General features: G+C 41.4%; 1 pseudogene; it reads left to right on the forward strand.

Moving 5' to 3' along the window:
- Positions 1-2,773: 2,773 nt before the first annotated feature.
- Positions 2,774-3,766, forward strand: LOC110580100 (annotated as a pseudogene).
- The last annotated feature ends 2,227 nt before the right edge of the window (positions 3,767-5,993 follow it).

The following is a 5,993-nucleotide window of genomic DNA, read 5'->3' on the forward strand; positions in this document are numbered from 1 at the left end:
CTTTTTTCCATTTTAGCAACTCTGAGATTAGGATGCACATACTAATCAATGGCATATCATAGATTAATTGGAAATATTTTTCTTTCTTAGTGGTACATAAAATGAGCATCTTATACACAATAGCTACTTATAGTCTATGAAATAACAGTATTGCTGGTACTATTATCTCTACTCTTACTATGGAGACATAGACAGTTTTCGTTTTCTGTCCTTTTAGCTAAATGTTCCTCCTGACACATTTGATCTTCAAAGAATATAATTTCTTTCTTATGTCTTTGCCCCCTCCCCCGTTTCTTGTCTCTTGTTGTCCTCATTTGTTACTCCTTGATCCAACAATCGTAAATATGTGAGGTTATGGATGTGTTCATCCTTTTACAGTGTATACATACATATACATACTATCATGTCTTTCTACTTTCAGTATCTTACAGCTTTGTCAATTGTACCCAGTAAAGCTGAAAAAATTTGCTTAAAACCACAAAAATAATAAAAATACATAATAGATCATTAAATGCAAAAGAAAAGATGTTCTTTTAGAAAAGAGGCCATAGCTTGATAAAATTATCTTCCTCAAAAATGATAAACATATAGGAAATTTTAAATATGCAAGTTAGTCTTTATTTTCCAAGGAAAAAGAAACAAGACAATTGTATGTAACTCAAATAAGATCCTTTCTACTTAAAAACAAAAAATGATGTCTTCCATCTTCGTTTCCTTACTATCTGTAAAATGAGGATAGGGATAGCTCTACTCTAATGAGTTTATGTTCTAGGCAGTGTTCTAGGAAATGGGATAGAGCACTGAACTGTAGATACCCAAGTATTTAGCCATGGGAAGCCTACATTCTCGGGACGTGAGGGGAGAAGAGCCATCCATAAACAATTACTGTATCAAGTAGTTATATGCATTATAAAAATAATTTAATTGAATAAAGTGGTTAGAGTGTAATGAGCTGCTATTTTTTATGGATGTTCAGGGAAGCCTTCTCTGATTAGGCAACATTTGAGTAAAATTAGTAAGGTAATTAAATAATCATGATGAAAATATTCTGTAAACTATAAAGGTAAAGAAGTACTTTCTTTCAACATGCTATAAAATCATCGTGTTCTGGGTTAGGCCCTAAAAAAGCACTCAGCCCAATGTCTCTGTCATTATGAAGTTCATGGTCTTGTCTGGGAGACATATGGAAACAATGATTGCTATGCAGTATGATAACTACTAATGTAGAAAAGTCTAACATTACATGGAAACATATAGGAAGCAGACCATAGCAGAATGCTTCAGGGAGGCAGCCCCTTTGGGTCCCCTCCCTCCTCGGGAGCTTTGTACTATCCCTTTGCTCTTGCTCAATAAACCTTGCTTTGCTGCCCACCACTCTGTCTGGTGTACCTCTTCATTCCTCGAAGCCACGAGACCAAGAACCGTGGGCACCGATGGAGAAAAAATCCTGCAACATTTATGGGGATTCCTCTGGGATCTCCACCATCGTTAAGGACAACTAACCAATAAAAGTCAAACTCCAAATGGTGGTTCAGATGGAACCTCACCTGAAGGTCAAAACCAAACATCTACAGGGGATCCCTTGATCAGGATGAGAGGAACCCTGACTGCCACCCCATCCAATGCCCCTGACCAGCAGGAAGTAGCTACGATGGGTCGTCGCCCTTCTTCCCTAACAGCAGTTAGGGTTACCTCTTCACAGGGGGGAATGATGAAGGATAGTTGGAAGGCAGGCAGGCAGGGACAAGGGCACCCCCCACACACCCTAAGAGGAAACCACACTTAAAAGGATCTTACACCACCCTGGAGGAGTCCTCCACCCTTTCACAGATGATAGATAGGTGACAAAAATCTGATTGGATGATAGGCGCAGGGAGGGTTCATCAGATTAAAACAGCCCACTAACAAGCCCATAAACACCCCTAGACTTAGAAAACTCCTGGGACAACTACTTCAGGTTCCCTCCCTCCTTGGGAGCTTTATACTATCACTTTGCTATTGCTCAAGCTTTACTGCCAAAAAAAAGGAAAAAAAAAAAAAAAGACTCCATGGATGAAATAGCATTTGAGTCAAATCTTTAAAAATATTTTTAAGTGCTCGCTTCGGCAGCACATATACTAAAAAAAAAATATTTTTAAATTGGGCGCCTGGGTGGCTCAGTCGTTGGGCGTCTGCCTTCGGCTCGGGTCATGATCCCGGGGTCCTGGGATCGAGCCCCACATCGGGCTCCCTGCTCGGCGGGAAGCCTGCTTCTCCCTCTCCCACTCCCCCTGCTTGTGTTCCCTCTCTCGCTGTGCCTCTCTCTGTCAAATAAATAAATAAAATCTTTAAAAATATATATTTTTTTTAATTAAAAATACGTTTTTAGAGAAAGTTCCTATAACACTGAGAAACACACCAGAAAGAAAACAATACCTCCATCGCCTCTTTGTAATTTCGTTTTGTCCTTTCACATGGGAAAATAAGAAAAGCCTTTCCCTTCTCACCTTGAGGACTGGCAAACGTCTGTAGGAGGCACGATAGTAAGTATCTTAGGCTCTGTGGTCCCAACAGCCCCTGTTATAGCCACGGTAGCACAGAACAGCCACAGATGATCCACAGACCGATGAGCATGGCTGTGGCCCAACAAATTTTTATTTACAAAAATAGGCAGCCAACTGGATTCGGTCCTAGTTTGTCAACTTTTGCCTTACCCCAAACCTCAGAGATCTGCAATAAAAAGTGTGGTGCGAGAGCTTCCTAAAGCGAGCCAACCCAGTCAGCTCCTCTTGAAATGGAGACGGTCGCTTCTTCAGACAGGTCCCCAGCTCTGGAAAATGAGCATCCTCAAGAGACCCCAGAATCCAACAAGAGTGTGTATACTTCCTTCATGAAGTCTCATCGCTGCGATGACCTGATTCCCACGAGCTCCAAATTGGTTGTATTTGATACTTCCCTGCAGGTGAAAAAAGCTGTCTTTGCTTTGGTGACTAATGGTGTACGAGCTGCCCCTTTGTGGGATAGTAAGAAGCGAAGTTTTGTAGGCATGCTGGCCATCACCAGTTTCATCCCTATCCCGCATTGCTACTCTAAATCAGCCTCGGAGCAGATCTATAAGCTGGAAGAACACAAGATAGAAACTTGGAGCGAGATGCACCGACAGGACTCCTTCAAACCACTCACCTGCATTTCTCCTAATGCCAGCTTGTGTGATGTTGTCTCCTCATTAACTTGAAACAAGAGCCACAGGCTGCCAGTTATTGACTCAGAATCAGGCAACACCTTATACATCTTCACTGACAAGCGCATCCTCAAGTTCTTCCAATGGTTTGTCACTGAGTTTCCCAAGCCAGAGTTCATGTCTAAGTCTCTGGAGGACCTACAGATTGGTACCTCTGCCAACATTGTTATGGTCCGCACCACCACCGCTATCTATGTGGCTCTGGGCATCTTTGTACAACACCGAGTCTCAGCACTGCCAGTGGTAGATGAGAAAAGGTGTGTGGCGGACATCTACTCCAAGTTTGATGTTATCAATCTGGCAGCAGAAAAGACCTACAACAACCTAGAAGTGTCTGGGACCAAAGCCCTGCAACATCGATCGCATTAGTTGGAGGGTGTCCTCAAGTGCTACCTGCATGAGACTCTGGAGACCAGCAGCAACAGGCTGGTGGAAGCAGAACTTCACTGACTTGTTGTGGTAGGTGAGAATGATGTGGTCAAGGGGATTGTATCCCTGCCTGACATCCTGCAGGCCTCAGTGCTCGCAGGAGGAGAGAAGCCCTGAGCTGGGGAAGGGGCGTCAGGCAGCACCAGGGGATATGCCCCACTCACTGCCTGCCCAAGGTTTCTAGGAACCACAGATGAAACCTTGTGAGAAGTGTGACTCTGTTCCCCTCTCGGGAGCTGGGGAAGGTGTGGGGGGAGGAAGGAGAATGGATTTTTAGCTCTCCTTATCCTCACACGTACAGCCTAGCCCATCCTAGCCCCTGTCCTCTTAGATGTAGCCGCCTTTCTGGGTGAGTGATGGGCTCTGTGCCCCTCAGGCCAATTCAGATCTCTGAGAGATCCACAGACCTCACCCAGCCTTTGGCCTCTATCTCTGCCCCTGACTCCATCCTAAGATAATAGCACAAAAAAAACTCTTCCTGAAGATATTTTTATTCATCCTGTTTCATGCTGTATGGAGGAGGCTGAGGCCATTTAGTGACATTTCTTCCCATAATGAGAGCAGGGAGGATTGTGGGGAGGAGGGCCTTTGGGTTCCTGCGCTGTGTGCATATGAAGGGAGATGGGGGTTAGGTGGAGGAGGAGTGCAGAGTGATTAGCTGAGGTTATTGCTTTTCATGGCAAACCTAATTAAAATGACAGGAACCTCTTCATGATAAAATAAATAAAAATAAGAAGTGTGGTGCATGTCCAATTTCCTGTTTCAGCTAAGAGTTAAAAGATGCGTAAATTTTTCAGGATAGTGGGTCAAGGGAGGAACAATATAATCAAAACAGATTGAAAGTCATGTGCAAAGTTACAGCTATGAAAAAACCAAAAACAATCAATTCATGGACTATTCAGAGAACTGAACTAACTGTAGTTAATACGCTTAGACCTGGTATTTCACAAGCTAAATCAAACTGCTCCTGTGTAATAATAAATTAATGACAATTTTCTATCTTACTGAGGGGGGAGGAGGGTCTTGAGAAGGAATGACTAGAGATATCTCTAGATAAAATTTTAATTTTTCCTCCATTGTGCTTTTGGAGTCTAAGTTACCTATGGGAGGAAGAAATGTTCATACTTCCATTTACAGTCATTCCCTAGTGTTCAGATATGAATAAAATGAACATAATGACTTTAACATCTTCATTTCCCCCTTGACTCCAAGTACCTTTCTAAAGATCTTCTCTGATCTGCCATAGGCTTTAAGTCCACCATCTTTACTCCTGAAACTCCACATCTCTTAGCCTCTGTGACACCTGTTTGTTAGGGTTTTTTGTTTGTTTGTTTGTTTTGTTTTGTTTCTGTTTTTGTTTCACACACAAGTGAGATGATCTGGAACTTCTGAGTGATTCCTATAGCCCTGCTTATCTCTGCTAAGACTTTTTTTCCCAACCACTCCTAAATTTTTCTTCTTCTACCAGTATCCAATTATATAAACAAAGCCAAGTAATGATATATACCACTTACCAAGAAAATTTCTCAATGGGAAAATGATGCAGGGTTGAGTTACATACTTATAACTATGGTAAGTTGAGCAAATCACTTGTGTGTGATCTATAAAATGGATATTTAATTATTTCCTAGGGTTGTGGTATCAAAAAACCACTTGGGTGAAAGCTTGAAGCGGTATTCAGCAGCTCATATGTGCTTAATTAATATTAAGCCCCTTCATTCCCACTAATTAATACATACGCCTATTTATAAGTTTAAATAAACCTTCATGTATTTAAATACACCTTCATGAACTGAAATACAGAACATCAGTCTTCATAACTATAGACTTATTTGATGCTGAAAGTAACTGAAATAGTTTGGGTTTTTAAAAATTAAAGTAGCATTTAAATCATCTTGAAGAAAAGGGGGGGGGAGGGGATGAGGAGAAATTAAAATAACATTCCTACCCTCGCTTCTCTTGATTTAGTGCTTCATCTTAAGCTTTAACATGCTCATAATTTCTAGTAATATATATTCCGAGCCCAACTTTGTTCTCACTCATGTTTTTCTCTCTTCTCTCACTCTGCCTTTAATTCATGTTACTTGTTGTATTTTATGTTCATCTGTAAGCTTCCTGAAATCCTTTTTGGAACACAGTGGGGTATAAATAAAATAAAATACTCTGTGTTGGACATGGCAACTTCAGAAAGAGAGCCCACGGAAGTCAGTAATTCTTACCAGTACCTGCAACAGTACAACCCTGCCCTTCATCTGGGGCTTGTTGGGCAACAAAACCTGCAGTTTGCCTTTTCCTGAACCTAGTTTACTAAATTAAAAAATTAAAATTGCTAACATTTGTCACA

Source organism: Neomonachus schauinslandi, chromosome 12 (genome assembly GCF_002201575.2).
Source record: "Neomonachus schauinslandi chromosome 12, ASM220157v2, whole genome shotgun sequence".
Classification (NCBI taxonomy): domain Eukaryota; kingdom Metazoa; phylum Chordata; class Mammalia; order Carnivora; family Phocidae; genus Neomonachus; species Neomonachus schauinslandi.